Raw genomic sequence first — 15,938 nt, 5'->3', positions numbered from 1 at the left:
CCCGTGGGGACCGCTGGCCTCTCCCGGGCCTGGGGTCTGCTCTCTGCCCGGCAAGGCGTTGTGTGCTCGTGCGATGGGGGTGCTTCCTACCTCACAGGGCTGTTGTAAGGAGCCCCAAAGTGACGTGGTGGTCGGAATAAAAGGGATCTGAGCTCCGAGGTGGTGACACTGTGCTTGAATGGGGGGCGTCCAAGGGCCCCAGATGGTGGGGTTCTGTTGAGCCTCTCCCTCTTTCACTCGGCCCTAGTGGGGGACACGGCCCGCAGATCCCCCTCTGATGCCCGTGGACGAGGAGGCTGGCGAGCGCCACGGGGTGGAAGGGGGAGAGAGGGGACCCGAGGGTCTGCCTGAGCTTCTGGTCAGGACCTGAGGCCAGAGCCTGGACCAAGGGCTGGGACATACCTGCACCACAAACGAAGTTTATCATCCTTTGCATGTAGCCAACTGTTCTTCAGGCTCGAGTTGAAAGAAAAAATAGCGTGTGTGTGTGTGTGTGTGTGTGAGTGTGTGTGAGTGTGTGTGTGTGCACGCGCACACACGTGCACGTCCTGCCTTTGAGACATGGGATCTTCTAGAGTAAAGGTGGCGGCCCCGGAGGACTGGCCCTGTCCCACCTGAAGGAGGGCAGGACAGTTGGGAATGGGAAGGCCCAGAGGTGCTGTGATGGGTGAAGGGCAGGGCCCTGCACTTGGGGGGGCGTTTCCCAGTCAGATCTGAGGAGGACACAGCTCAGGGAGGAAGGGGCCCCCCCCAGACCCCTTGGCTGCAGCCTCTCAGGGCCTTTCTGTGGCGGGGGTCTCTGAAGTGGCTCCCAGGCTGGGGAGCGCGCATGGAGGAGCTGGGGGGGAGTCCAGAACATGGAGATGGGAGACGAGGGTCTGCCTGCAGCACCCAACCCCACCATGTCAAGCAGAGGTGCGATTTGAACTTGGGTTTCTGTGCTGTTGCTGTGTGTTTCTTTAAAAACTATCTTAGCCAGGGAATTCCCTGGCAGTCCAGTGGTTAGCACTCTGCGCTTTCACTGCCCAGGGTGTGGGTTTGATACCTGGTCGGGGAACTAAGATCCTTCAAGCCGTGCAGCATGGCCAAAAGAAAACAACAACAACAACAAAAAAACACAAACCAAAAAAAAACAGCAACAAAAACTATCCTAGCCAGAGCCAAGGCAAAGGTTCTCAGCGCAGGGTGGGGAAAGGCAGAGCCCGCTTACCTGAGGGGTTATTGCAAAATACCTGCCTGGCCCTTTACCGCCCCCCTCATTCCGGCACGTGGGCGGGTGAGTGACAGCACTGTCCCAGGGCAGTGGGAGTGGGATCAGGCCACCCAGCTGCAGCTATGGTATGGATGGAAGTTGTTCCATTTGGGGACATTTTCAGTGGGTCACTCAGTCTCCCGTGACCTCACAGAGGGCTGCCCCGTCCATCCTAGCCCTGACTCAGGGTCTGGCCGAAGTCCTTTCCTCGGGCCTGGGTTGGAGGGCGGGGAGGCAGAGAAGAAAGGCAGGAGCTCCTGTTCCTGAGGGTTCCGAGGGGGGAGGGGCTGTAGCATCTGGAGGAGATAAGATGGGAGACAAGTGGGGCACAATCAGAGGAGGTGAGGGCGGCAGCAGCAGGCACCCATCCTGGATGGGGTTGTTTCCCCCTCCCCGCCCAAGAAAGTCCCCATCCTCTTAGGGACGCAGGTCATAGAAGTTAGTTTCTAAATGAGAGGTACCTAAATGCCAGGCTGGTCCAGGAGGAAGTGTTCCAGGCTCTGTATGGAAACAAGAAAAATAAAGACGTTTTGACGAACCTAATATATTCAGTTTTTTAAATTCTGAGAATATGCTCTTTCTATAGTGTCTGTGTTAAATGTCCTTTCATGAAGTGACTATGATGGTAGGTGATAGAAAAAAAGAAAACTCACAAAACTTTCACGTACTTCCTCTGAAATGTGGGGAATTCCACAAGTGCCCAGCATTGAATTTTGACATCTTACTGTCCTGTGAGGCCCAAAGCTCTGAGAACAATGGCTCCAGTCTGTGGAGTATAAAACTGGTTTTCTTTCCTTAAAAACACTATTCAGTAAACTCCAAGTTCAGGACTGGTGCTTCCTCTGGAGGAGAAGGAGGGATCCGGGAGGCCCTCGATCAATGCCTCAAGGTTTTGTTTCCTAGGCTGCCTGGTGCTAGGATGCTAATACAGGGATGCTATTTTATTCTCCGTATTCTTGTGTGTATAAGATATGTTCTACTGAGAACATTGCAAGCAGTTATGGACGGTTAGAACTTACAGAGAGAAGGAGAGAGGTAAAGCCACCAGCAGCCCAGGGAGGTGGGGGCCAGGCTGGGGTGACAGGTGGGACCCCTGAGGCTCATCCCTGCCGAGCTGTTGCCGAAAAGGGTTCGATGGGGCCACAAGGCAGGAAGAAAGCAGCAGAAATATCTCTTCATCTATTGCCTGGGGAACAGAATGGGAATCTGGGGGTCTGGGAGAGGAAGTGACTTACTTCAGGCCTCGGATGAGAGAAGGACCTGGATGGACCGCAGGGCTCCACCTGCACAGCTGCTTTCCAGGAGGCGTCCCGGTGGGCCCACCCTTGGAGGAAGGAGCCCTGGGGAGGGGTCTGGTGGGGACCAGGGCTTCATCGTCTTCTTAAATCTGCCGGCCTGTGTTTTAGTGACTTTCTTCTTACACCTGACACTGCAGACACAGAAAAAGAGCTTCATGTTGGCTCCAGGTGGCCTGGATGACCTTGGGGGGGGGGGGTGCCCAGGTTACCCAGCCCCTAGTCCTGAAGCTCCCCCGCCCCATCTAGACCCCGAGAGGATAAGGAGAGCGAGCTAGAAGCCTCTGGTGGCTCGAGGCCACATCAGGAAACCGGGGGCTCCAAAAGCCACCTCTCTGAAAATCCATTTGCTGAGACTAGTTCTGCAAATGGTCAGCTTGCTGGCATTTCCCAATTTCCCAAAAAATTATTTCTAAAGACACTTTGTAGTATTACAGAGATTCACATTGGATAAGATGTTCTTAGCCGTTGTTGAATATTTCTCTGAAGTTTTGTTTAGTTTGATATTTTAGTTTTTAGTTTGACTGTGGCTTGGAAATTGTTTTAGTTGCTGTCAGTTCACCTGAACATCGAACCATAACCTGACAGAGATGAACGGTCTTTTTTTTTTTTTGGTGGGGGGGGAGGGTCTGATTTTGGGGAAGGGGAACCAATTCATTTCAAGATGGAGTAGTTAAACCCTTGGAATCAGAGATGTGTGTAAGGATTACAGATGGGGTGGGTTTCTCTCCTCTAATAGATTTTCAACACAGACTGCTGCTTTGGTACTTCTTTCAGTTCACAGATTTGTTAACTGGCTCCATCAAAGGGATATTTTGCATGGGTTTTAAGTATTTGGTAAATATACCAAAGTGCCTGGAATGTGAATCACACACAAAACTGACATTTGGCTAAGCAGAACTGAACTGATACATTTACGGGAACTGGTTGGGGTGAAACCACTTTAGTGAAAACAAAACTAATCTCAGCTAAAGCAAAAATTCCTCCAAATCTTTCGAGGCATTAATTTTAATGAATTATGCTACCTCTGGTCAAAACAGATGTTTCAAATTCCATATACTAAATAATACATTTTCTTCATTGAATTGCCCCTGTATCTTTTAAATCTTAATTTATATCTATTCCTGACAGGCCTTCTAAGGTCCATATCAAATGCCTCCTCCTCCAGGAAGCCCTCCAGAACAGGACCTAGCATGTTGTGGATCCTTAACATATACCCTTGGAGTGAATGACTAAACCTCTCCCTCTTAGTATGAGTCTCTCAAGGTGCATCTCGTATTGTAATTCCTTGTGGACAAGGCCAAGTCTCCTGTCTCAGGACCCCACATAACGCAATAAAACTCATCAACATTTACCCTAGATTGTAAACCCATTGAGCTCAGGGCGTGTGGATTTCTGGATTGGGGTTGGTTTAGTACAAACCCTCCCACCATCTGCACTAGATGCCAGGAGACCTGGCAGGCTCCCTCCCACGTGAGGCATGACCTCTGCAGGAGGAGGTGGCTCCCGTACTGCCGATGGGTTGAAAAGGAATCTCTACAACTTCACACTCGACGGGAAGATGTGTGACTGGAGAGAGAGGGCGCCTTATGCCCTGGCTTCTAAGAACCATGAAGACAGTCTGCATCTGATCATAACATCCCAGCTGTTCTGTATTCGGTTTCTCCAGAGAAACAGAACCACAGAACCGGTAGGGTCTGTAGAGACACAAGGAGATTTATTATAGGAATCGGCTCATGCATTATGGAGGCGGAGAAGCCCCAGAACCTGCCCGCTGTGGGTGGAGACCCAGGAGACCTGGGGACGTAGTTCAGTCCAAACCAAAGCCTGAGCCTCGGGGGCTGACAGGGTAAGTCCTGATCTTAATCTGAAGGCTCAAACCAGACCCATGTCCGAGGGCAGGAGAAGGTGGATGTCTCAGCTCAAACCAGGGAGTGAACTTGCCCTTCCCTCTCCGTTTTTGTTCTGTTTGGGACCCTCAATGGATTGGATGATACCTACCCACAATGGGGAGAGAAATCTGCTGAACCTGGTCACATGCTCATGGCTTCTGGACACACCCTCACACATGCACCCATTAACACTCTTTCCCCAGCTCTCTGGGCATCGTTTAGCCCAGCCAAGATGACATATTAAAGTTAACCATCACAAAGTTCTTTCCCTCTCGTTGTAGGAGGGAAATAGATTCCAGAGGGGGCAGCCCACTCCTGGGAAAGCAGGGCCTGCCTCCCCCCCGCCTCCCCCCCACCTCCCCCCTACCTCCCCCCTACCTCCCCCCTGCCCCCGGCATTGCCCAGCACAGGTGACCTCACCTGCCCCTCCTGTGCTCTGCTCCGGCATTACCACAACTTGGGAAAGGGCCCGAGTGCCTCTGCAAGCTCCTTCTTGCTCACCTGCCACTGTTTGCTATCTCGGGCGCTTGGGTCTCTTTCCCACTCAGATGACCCCGCCCCAGGGCACTGGCACGAGCTTCCTGCATCACCTCTGCCGTTCCAGCCTGAGCCTTCGCTATAAGCTGTGATTCTCAGTCCTGGTTGCCAACTAAAGCACCTGGAGAGTTTTTGAGAAAGGCCACGTGTGGGCCTCCCCCTCCCACGATGTTCTGACCCTCTCCTTGGTCCAGGGGTCCCGGGCTAAGCCACCTGCTTCATGCTCCCAGGTGCTTCTGTGGCCAAGGTTGAGAAGCGAAGAAGATTATGAAGCCCTTACCTGCACTGAAGCCGTGGTTCTGCCCAGTGGCCCAGGCCTGAGCCTCCTCTGCCCCAGTAGGCAGGGGGCACAGTGCTGGGGGGCAGATTGGGGCGGTGAGCACAGGCTCTGCAGCCCACACCAGGAGGCTGCTGTCACCCAAGTCCAGTCTGAGTCACTTTGGGAACAGACGGTGCTCTGCTGGGTGACCCGCGGCCCCCCAGGCACTCTGCCTCCCCGAGAGCCAACATGGAGCCCCCGCCTTTCTAACCTTTGGCCCAGACGGAAGTCAGTTCTCGGGGAGGGGATGCCAGTGCTCTCAAGGAGCCTAGTTTTCCTGCATCCAGGCCCGTGTGGTCACGACAGCGTGGTGGTGATGGTGGTGACATTCACTCACTCATTCATTCCTTCCATGGTGTTTCCTTGAGCCCCATGCCTCCCCATGGGCCTGTGAGGATGGGGGAAGGTCACAGCAGGCTCAGGATGAGATGGGAGCCGCCCGAGTGTGCAAACGGGAGCCGACACTCACCCCGAGAGCCGGGCTCTTGCTGGAGCGCAGGGATTCCTTTCTCCTTGCATCTTCTCCTCCTTCCCTCTTCTCTTCCTTCAACATTATTTCCTGACACAGTGTTAGGCGCTGGTGATGCAAGAAAGCCTCCACTTTGAAAGCTTCCTGTATCAGGGACCAACGTGGGCACAGATGATCGCTGTTGGGGAGGGGATGACCACTGGGGAGAGCTGGTACCCCCTGGGATGGGGACTCATCCTGCCGGGGGCAGAGGCAGCTGGACATGACGTTTCAGCCGGGTCTCTGTGTCCAAGGCTTCGAAGACCACATGGGTAGTGGGCATTTCAGGCTCGGGGAGATTTCAGGGCTCACTGGAGCCGGGGCTGCAGTGCCTCCCTTTTAGGCACGCTCTCTGCCCATCTTTGGGCTCGTGGTTCTTCCTGCTCAGAAGCAGCCTCATACCTTTGGGGAGGGCACCAAACACCTGGACCCCATGCTTGTCCAGAGAAGTGTGGGCTACCTAAACTGCTACATAATCCTCTCTCCTTGAAGCCATTGAAATTCTGGAATCTCTGTCTTTAAGGATGAGCCTCCTTCCCAGGGCGATGACCGTGGGCGGCCCCGCACTGGCTGAGCTGCCCCTGGGCTGGCCCTGCTTCAGAGGCACCTGAGGCCTGGAGAGGAAGGAGCCGGTGGAGCCTTTGGGAGCAGGTGCGCAGGAGGGGGTCTCTGCTACCTTAGGGACTTTGCCTTAGCTGTTACCCTTGTCATTGGATCTCAGCCCAGAGCGCCTGCCTCACTATCGATGGTCGTGCTTCCACTCCAGGGAGCATGGCTCTGCTCTGTCCCTTGCTTGTTCCTCTCCCTCCACCATCCCCCCACCCCTGCCCCGCCCCCGCCAGCTGGAACATGAGCGTCAGGGCCGCAGGACTCCATGCGCCCTGCTCACTGCTGTTATCCCAGCGGCGGGGCTGATTTCATAGGATGGATGAACAGCACGGACACGGCCATCGCTTTCCTTTCCGGGCGCCTCACTTCTCGGTGAAGGGTAGAGACGGACTGGAACCTGCCCAGAGAAGGGTGACCAGGAAGACACTGCAGGGGGGGCGTGCAGCCCGGAGCAGGAAGACCCGCACAGCGGCTGCTGCATAGCCGAAGAGCCGTCCCTGGAAAGGGATTCGGACCTGCTCCAAGCGGCCCCGGGGCCGGCATGTGTGCTGGGGGCAGGGGGTGAGTTGGGGCGGGGAGCCGGACGGCAGCTCAGCAGGATGACGCTCCCGGACCGCAGGGCCACCCGAGGGGTCTGGGGCTGCCTCGGGAGACGGGGGACAGAGGCGTTCCCAAAGATGCTCGGGAGACATTTGGGAAGGACCATGGAGGAGTCTTCACCCATCCTGCGGGTCCTGGGCTGGATGGACGTTGATGTTCCTCCCGTTTGTGAAGTTCAACGGTTCTGCAGTTTGGGAATCGTTTCCGAAGGAGGGTCTAAAGACCCTTGTTTTACTGGAAATACTGAGTGTTACGGGCTGTATTTTGTGTCCCCCCAAATTTATGTGTTGAACTCTAACGACGTGTGAATTTTTCTCTGGGAAACAGACCCTGGACAGAGTGGGGAGGGCCAGGGATGGGAGGGTTGCTGCTACAAGCCAGGTGAGCCGAGGATGCTGACGGCCACCCGCACCCCGAGAGCCGAGGAGGAGACTCTCCCTGGAGCCTCCCGCCGGGGACCAGCCCCACCTGCCCACAGACACCTGGCCTCCAGATCTGTGAGGACAGAGCCACCAGGTTTGCGGTCACTCATTCTAGCAGCCACAAGAGACAAGTATAAGTGGGTAAAAAGTGTCTGCACTTGCTCACAAATGCACATCGAGGAAGGAGCTCCCAGGCTCTCCAGGGCATCACCCAGCAGAGCCAGCGAGGTTCTCCTAATGCTCAGGGACGTCTGAGCAGCTCCGCCCATCCTTAATCACATCTGGAAAACAAATGATGCAGCGACTGTGGTTTGTTCGGTGAAAACACAGTTCGGGGAATAACAGGGGTCCGGGGTGGGAGAAAAGTTGGGAGGCGTCAGATGCAAGGTTCCTGAAGACCCTCCACTGCGAGGCCAGCGCAGGGGGGAGGACAGAGGCCTCCCAGGCTGTGGCGCAGCCAGACGCCAGGCCCTCGAAGTGAGAGCCAGGGGTTTGAGAAGGGCTGATGGTGGTGGTGGTGGGGGGGGGGTTCTTCACCCACCACCCACCCCCGAGGCCAAGCCCCGTTCGCCCCGGGCAGAGGGGTTGGGTGGCGGGTGGTCTTTGATGCGAGGACCCAACCCTGTAACTGGGGCCCAGCTGTTCCCTGGGGCTATGGCCCAGGCAAGGATGGGGGTCACGGTCCTTGAGGGGAGAGAAGGCAGGACAGGGTGCCCCGTCACCAGGAGAGGAGGCCCAGGGAAGTCTGTGGGCATGGCGGGGTGGGCTGGGGGCACCAGGCAGAGGCCGACCCAGGCTCTCCCCCTGCAGCTGCTCAGGCCCGCTTCGCCGGCGGCCTCGGGGTTCTGGAAGGAAGGGCAATACATTTGGTGAGGACTTACTCAAGCCCACTGTGGGTGGGGGAGCGAAGCTGGCCTCATTAGGTCTCTGGCAGAGCCCTTGGCCCTGGTTTTCTCGTTTGCAAAACGGAGGTAGCAGCAGCTCTTCCCCTGCGGGCTTTAGCAAGTGGTCATTGGACTCCAGACCAGCTCGGATCTGGTAAAACACGGTGCAGAGGCAACCGCACGGGGCCTTGGTGTTGTGTGTGTCTTGTCGCAGGCTCCCGGGTCCCTGCAAGTGTGTGCAGAGCCCGGGGGCTTCCGGGCCCGAGATGACTGGCTGGTTTCACTGCGACACCTTGGGGTGGAGCCTGAACAGTCTTCAGGGCTCCGCTTCCTCCTCTAGGTTTTCCATGAGGCAGAGGGGATTTCCTGGCAGGAACCACCGCGTTATCTGTCGGGGCCAGTGGGCAGGGGTGTTGGAAACACAGCCCGTTATCGCTCCCCAGACAATGCTGGTGTCTTGCTCCATGGCCGGTGCTGGCAAAAAAGGAAAAAAAACAAAAACGCTTTTTTGGCATATGCACTTTTAGACCAGAGGATTGTGTTTGCATGTATGTTATGATTATTACTGGGGTGGGGGAAGAGAGGGGAGAAAGAAACAAAAGTAACTGGTAGATTTTTTTTCTTTTAATTTTTTGGCCACGCTGCGTGGCATGTGGAATCTTAGTTCCCCAACCAGGAATCGAACCCATGCCCACTGCAGTGGAAGTGTGGAGTCTTAACCACAGGACTACCAGGGAAGTCCTAAACTGGTAGATCTGAAAGGGAGTCCGTTGTTGACCAGAGTTTGGGGCCTGATGGTACCCGAGATGATTTTAGGACTTAACCTGGCAAAGGTAACAAAGGAGAGAGGTGACCTCCCTTTTCAAGGCAAGAGTGCCTCGGGCAGGACTTACCGTGTTGCTTTCAGGATGCTGATTGTTATTGTTTCCTTCTGGTTAGAGCGAGGGGAGCTGGTTTTCCACTTATAATCACCATTTTAAAAATACACTTATTAAATGCAGAATGTGTCGATTAAAGAAAAGCGGGTAGAGAATGGTTAAAAAAATGCAGAATTATGACTGTGGCTCTAAATGACTGGGTCTTTGGAGACACAGATGTGCTCCGAACCTTCCATTATACTGAGGATGGGCTGAGGCCACGGAAAGGGTGGGCTTGAGCCAAGTCCCAAGAGGGAAAGATGGGTAGTGGGGACGGTGTATGAGTGCCTTGGAGAATGAGAGAGACAGAGGATAGTGACAGTGAGGGATGCAGGAGAGAACTTCACCTACATACTCTTCCGGGGGGGAGCCGGGGGCAACGCAGGCGCAGGTGGGGGCAGAGGAGGCCCGGGCCTTGAGCTCCTGCAGGTGCCGCCAGCCTGCCTACCTCGGCTCTCCCCCTGGGGAGGGGGCACAGCACAGGCCCCTCCTGACCCTTTCTCAAGACCAGAGGGAGCTCAGGACTCAAGCCAGGGGCCAAAATCTGGCTGCAGCCACGGGGGGACCTTTTTAAAGATTCAGCTTCCAAAACTTCTGATTCATTTCCAAAGGTTTGCAAAAACTCCCTGAGGTCTCAGAACTTGTTTTTGCTCATCAAGAAGAACACCAGGGACCACTTCCTGCCTCGTGACCTGTAGGTTTCCATCCAACCCAAAGGGAGGCGGAGAAGCAGGGGCTGGGAGGGGGATGGGCACTGTTTGGCCTGAAGTGAGGAGAGGAGAGGGCTTGTTCTTCGTGTCCAGGGGAGGCGGAGAACGAAGGTCCGGTTCAGTAACTCCAGGAGGGAGTTAGGAAGGCATCCAGAAAATGTTCTCAAAACGAATGAATAGATGACAGCCAGCAGGTCATCTAGTAAACCTGCCCAAGCTCTGAAGCCAGGGGCTCAGCCAAGTCACTGCTGGAAGCTTCTAGCATACACAGAAGTCTGGATGGAAGTGTAGTGTGGAGGTGCAGAGGGAGAGAGCCTTCCTGAGACTGCCCTGCAGGCTCTCCTCTCTGCATCTCATTCTCCTGCCGGGCCTCCCAGCCCCATGGGGACATGGCTGCAGAGGCTGGGAGACAGCCCTGCTTCTGAGGAAAGGGTCTCTCTGGAGACTGAAGAAAGGATGTCTCCAGGGACTGGGTAGCGAGAGTCCTGCCCGGGCCTGGGGGTGGGTGGGAAGCTGTGTAGCTGAGTTTAAGGGGTCCCCTGGGGACCACCAGGTAGAACCTGGGGGAGATTGCAGACACCGCCCAGGCTGGATGTTGAGTTACCTCCGCAATGAGGTGCAAGAGCCACCAGAAGCGTGAAGGACAGGCCGTTGGGGGAGTGACCACCGTCCTGTCCAGTAGGCGGGGACAGGTGAGGCATGAGTGAGGGAGGCGGTCAGCCTTGAAGCCAGTCCGTGGGGCAGTGCAGCCTGGAGCAGCTCGGCTGGAGTCACAGGAACGGGGCGCAGCTCTCAACCCCGTGGACAAGTCAGTCCTCCGCTGTAAAGTCAAGAGATTGAGTAAGACCGGGGATTTCAAGGTCAGCTTGTTTGCCTTGTCCAGTGGGATGCAGGATTCAGGGACAGAGGGCAGTAGGCCTTAGACCACAGCTGCGCCTGGTTGATGTTTATGACCTACTCCCCTGTTTAGGGCCCTGGGAGACGAGCCTTGGTTTCTCCTTCCTGAGGTCTGGACTAACTTACTCTCTCTGGTTTGGTCCAAACCCCAGGGCTTATGAGCCCCCTCGGACCGGGCTCCCCCCAGGTCTCCCCACGACAGCTCCAACCCAGCTCAGCTATCAGGGTCTGTACTTACCTATCACTACGATAAGAAATTCTGTAAAAACTGTTACTAAACCAGGCTCAGTCTGCGTAGCAGCCAAACACCAAAGCACCGAGGTTTGCAGCCGAGAAAGGGCAGACGCAGCCAGGCGAGGAGACTGGAAAACAAACCCCAAACCTACCTCCCCGAAGGCGAGGGCCTGGCCTATTTATGGGGTAAGGAAGCAGCGTTGTCTGAGGCGTGGGGCGTGGCGGAAAGGTGATTGGAAATAAGAAAAAGGTGAGTTTCATTGTTGTTCTGAACAGGTGTTAAGCTGCAGGCTTTTCCACGGGAGCTTGTTCAGAAGATGGAGGAGTTAGCAGTTCTGAAGGTGGCATTTTGGGCTCCTGATGACAAAAGGTCACCACCAAGCAGATACTTGTGCATGCCCAGTTGGAAGGTCGGTGGTCCTAAGCAGCCTTAAGTGGCTGGGGCTTGAACAAGACACAGCTGGCTCCAAGTTCCTGGAAAACAGCTCAGGCAAACATCTTATTGCTTGGGCTCCGTGACATGTGGAGGACGTTCAAGTCTTTCATGGCAGCAATGAAAGCGAGCTTCATAGATGAGGGCAGGTACAGGTACAATCAATGGACTTAACAGGCCGTCACCCTCGGCTTCAAAACCTTCATCAACACACACAATCTCACAGTTTCTCCAGGAGCAAATTAGAGAGTGGTTCTGGCCCAGCATCTTTGATGAGGTTGCAGTCAAGAAGCCAGCGGCTGAGGCTGCATCAACCAAAGGCTTGGCTTGGGGCGTGAGGTCTGCCCCCCCACCCCGTGTCTCCCACACGCGGTGGGCAAGCTGGTGTTGGCTGTGGGCGCAAGGCATCAGTTCCTCCACCCGGGGGCCTCTCCATAGGCCAGCGTGAGTGTCCTCACAGCATAGTGTCTGGCTTCCTCCAGGACCGAGTAAGGCAGAAGAGGCTTCAAAGTCACATGCTGTCATGTCCATCTTATTCTGTTGGTCATGCAGACCAGCCCGGATGCACTGCGGGAAGGGGCTGGAGAAGGTCTGAATTGCAGGACGGGGGCCCATCGGAGGCCTGGCTGCCACAGGGCCCTCGCGGGGCTGGAAGTCTTCAACCAGTTCGTTTCCTGTAACACTGACTCTTGCTGAGGCAGAGCTGAGATAATTTAGCCTTCCTGGTTCATTTAGCAGACACGTCCGAGCACTTTCTCTACGTCAGGAGAACTGGTGGGTAGGACACAAAGACCAGTAATCTTACAGATGAGTAGAGAAGGTGATGCTCACACTGGAAAGTGTTAAATGTCACAGGGGCAGCCATAGACCCCTGGTGCGGTGGGGACGCAGCAGTGGGATGGGTCTACAGGGAGTCAGAGGCGGCTGCCTGCAACAGGGGAGGCCTAGCTGGGTCTGAAGGATCAAAACCGAGGGTGATCATTAACTAACTCCATCGCACCTGCCTTTACTAATCAAGTTTTTTTTTTTTTAATTTTTAGTTATTTTATTTTATTTATTTATGGCTGTGTTGGGTCTTCGTTTCTGTGCGAGGGCTTTCTCTAGTTGTGGCAAGCGGGGGTGCACAGGCCTCTCACTATCGCGGCCTCTCTTGTTGCGGAGCACAGGCTCCAGAAGCGCAGGCTCAGTAGTTGTGGCTCACAGGCCCAGCTGCTCCGCGGCATGTGGGATCTTCCTAGACCAGGGCTCGAACCCGTGTCCCCTGCATTGGCAGGCAGATTCTCAGCCACTGCGCCACCAGGGAAGCCCTCAAGTTTCTTTTAATTGTTGCTACAAAAGACTTGCTTGTCCTCCAGGCCACATGGAGCCTAAACAATAAGATGTTTGCTCCAGTTTTTTTCCAGAAAGTTGGAGTCAGCTGCGTCTAGTTCAGCTGAGCAAGAGTCAGCTGTGTCCAGTTCGAACTGAGCTGGTTAAGACTGGGTGGGACCACTGACCCTTCAACTGGGCAGGTGCACGTGTCCACGTGGTGACCTTTTGAACGTGTAGAGGCCTGTAGCTTAGTTACGCCTGCGCAGAACGACCATCATCACACCTTTTCCCAATCAGCTCTCCCCACGCTCCCCACGCCTCAGACCACCCTGCTTCTTTAATCCTCATCCCTTAAGTACTGTGGCCGCTTGCCTTTGGGGAGCTGGATTTGAGATTTGTTTTCCTATCTCCTCGCCTGGCTGCCTTGCGAATAATCCCTCTCTTTGCTGCAAACCTTGGCGTCTCAGCATTTTGGGTTGCTGTACACAGGCAAAACAAGCCTGATTCAGGATGAGTAGGAGGTCACTAGACAGAGGGAAGGAGAGAGAGGGGGAGGGAGGGGGGGAACAGCGTCCCAGGTTGGGGAGCCCGCCTGGCTGCTGCAGGGGAGGGAGGCTCAAGGTGCCGGCATTGCCGGGCTAGGGTGTCACTTTTCACTGCTCTGATTTCAGCACCTTATTTTGCATCCCTTGGACCCATGCTGTTCAGCAGGCAGATGCCAACAACTGCACTTGTTTGTTACTGCAACAAAGAAACTCACTGGAAAGTTCTCAGAGATCCAGCCCCGGAGGACCTGGCCTGTAAGTTAGAGCGGCAGAGAATGACTGCAGAAATAGTTTCCTCTTGTGGAAAAGATTGTTTCACGCCCCTGCCGTGCAGGCAAACATCATTTCGTGTTGCAGGGACTTTGCCTAGTTGCTCTCAGATGGGGGGTGTGGGGGTGTTTATTTACTTGCCTGTGTGTCATTTTCCTTTGTTTCCGGCAAGTGCACTGCCCGCTGGGGTCAGGCACGCGTAGGTCTGAGGGAACACACCTGACTCAGGCCTGCCGGTCCCGGACCGCGTGAAGGCTGTGCTGGGTTTCCAGCTACCTCTGCTGCCCTGTAAGAGGCATGTACCTTTGACGCTACGGAAACATCACCTGCTGGCTATTCATCTATCCCTGTGGTTTGTGAGGTTTGTCCCGTGTGGGCTTCATTGCTGGCTGTCTTGGGCCACACGTTCCTTTGGGGCAGAGACTCTGTGTGAAGGTGGCCCCCCGCCCCCGTCCCTTGCCTGGAGGGCACTGAGTGCAGGCCCTGGAAATGCGGTAGAGGGGCAGGAAGAAAGTGGGGGCGAGGGCTCCACCCTACACCTCATTCCCCTGTATCTGCAGCGTCGACCTCGGGGAACCTCCTGCCCTTCCCCTCCCTCTCTTCCCCGTCGTCATCACAGCTTCCGCGTGTTTTCTCTGACAACTGGGTGAGGAGCCGAGGGCTGAGCATCACACCTGGAGATGGCCCGAGATGAGCATCCAGGTGGGCCCGCGGGGGTGCCTGGTCGGGAGAAGGCGGACTGGCTTGAACTCGATGCTCGACGGTTGGCGAAGATGCGCGATGTCAGATAACAGCCTTTTTCCAGTCCTGGGGCAGTTTCTAGGAGCGGAGGGGGGCCTGGTGCCAGCCTCTCAAGTCACGTTCAACGGGCAGCTATAGCCCGAGCGGCTGGAGGGGAGAGAATTACTTCAACCAGAGGGCTGCAGCCTGCTCCTTCCTCATCCCGTCCCCCAGCGCTGCCGGGGAGGGGGCAAATGGCAGCCCTGGGCCTCTGTCCACGGGGCACGGAGGAGATGCCCTGCTCGGACTCCAGGCAGAGAGACAGAAGAGGCAAGGGCCTCTGCCCGGGGCTGGTCCACCCCTGCTCAGCTGAGACAGAGGCGGCTCCAGCCCAGACTCAACAGGGGTGGACAAAGGGCAGTTCGGAGCCCCTCCCACCCAGACTGCGGGCACCCGGGGCACGTGCCTGCCTTAGATCCTGACCCTTCAGGAGCTGGAGGTGCAGCTGCCCTGGGTGGGCGGGGCCTGCAATTAGAGCCTGAGACCTGGCCTCTGGGTGCACAACGTCCCCGAGCAGCCGTGGGCTGAGAGCGAGGGCTCCTGGCCCGGTCACCCAGCCAGACGGGCCTGAATCACTGTGCTAGGTGCTCGCCAGCAATGTGTGTAGAACGTGTGCTCTGTCACTCCAGTTTTGATCTCTGTAGACAGTCCTTGAAGGATGTGTGCTCCTAGTGGCACATTGGGTCTGGGTAATTTTTTTCTTGCTCTTAAAAAAAAAGACTTTATTTTCTTAGAGCAGCTTTAGGTTCACGGCCAAATGAAGTGGAAAGTGTAGAGTTCCTGCATCCCTCGTCCCTCATACCCACAGCCTCCCCCACCATCACCATCCCCACCAGACGGCACATTTGTTATAACTGATGAACCTGCATGGACACGTCATCCTCACCCAGAGTCTATTGTTGACATTAGGGTTCACTCTTGTGTTGTATGTTCTGTGGGTTTGGACAAATGTACAATGGCGTGTATCCATCCTTACAGTATCATTCAGAGTAGTTTCACTGCCCTAAAAACCCTCTGTGCCTCACCTATTTATCCCTCCCTCTCCACTAACCCCTCAAAATCAATGATCTTTTTACTGTTTGCATAGTTTTGCCTTTTCCATAACATCAGTATAGTTGGAATCATACAGCATGTAGCCTTTAAATTTCCTCCATGTCTTTTTCATGGCTTGACAGCTCATTTATTTTTAGCGTTGAATAATATTCCACTGTCTGGATGCGCTGTAGTTCATTAATCCATTCACCTACTGCAGCACATCTTGGTTGTTTCCAAGTTTTGGAAATCATGAATAAAGATGCTGTAAAAGCATCCATGTGCAAGTTTTTGTGTAGACATAGGTTTTCAACTTCTTTGGGAAAATGCCGAAAAGCATGATTGCTAGATCGCGTGGTAGGTTTTGTAGTTTGTAGTTTGGTTAGACTGCCAAAACTGTCTTCCAAAGCGGCTGCACCATTTTGCCTTCCTGCCAGCAATAAATGAAGGGTTCCTGTTGCTCCTCAGCCTCGTCAGCATTTGGTGTCGTC

Source organism: Eschrichtius robustus, chromosome 1 (genome assembly GCF_028021215.1).
Source record: "Eschrichtius robustus isolate mEscRob2 chromosome 1, mEscRob2.pri, whole genome shotgun sequence".
Taxonomy (NCBI): Eukaryota; Metazoa; Chordata; class Mammalia; order Artiodactyla; family Eschrichtiidae; genus Eschrichtius; species Eschrichtius robustus.
Note: the sequence above shows the minus strand (reverse complement) of the source record.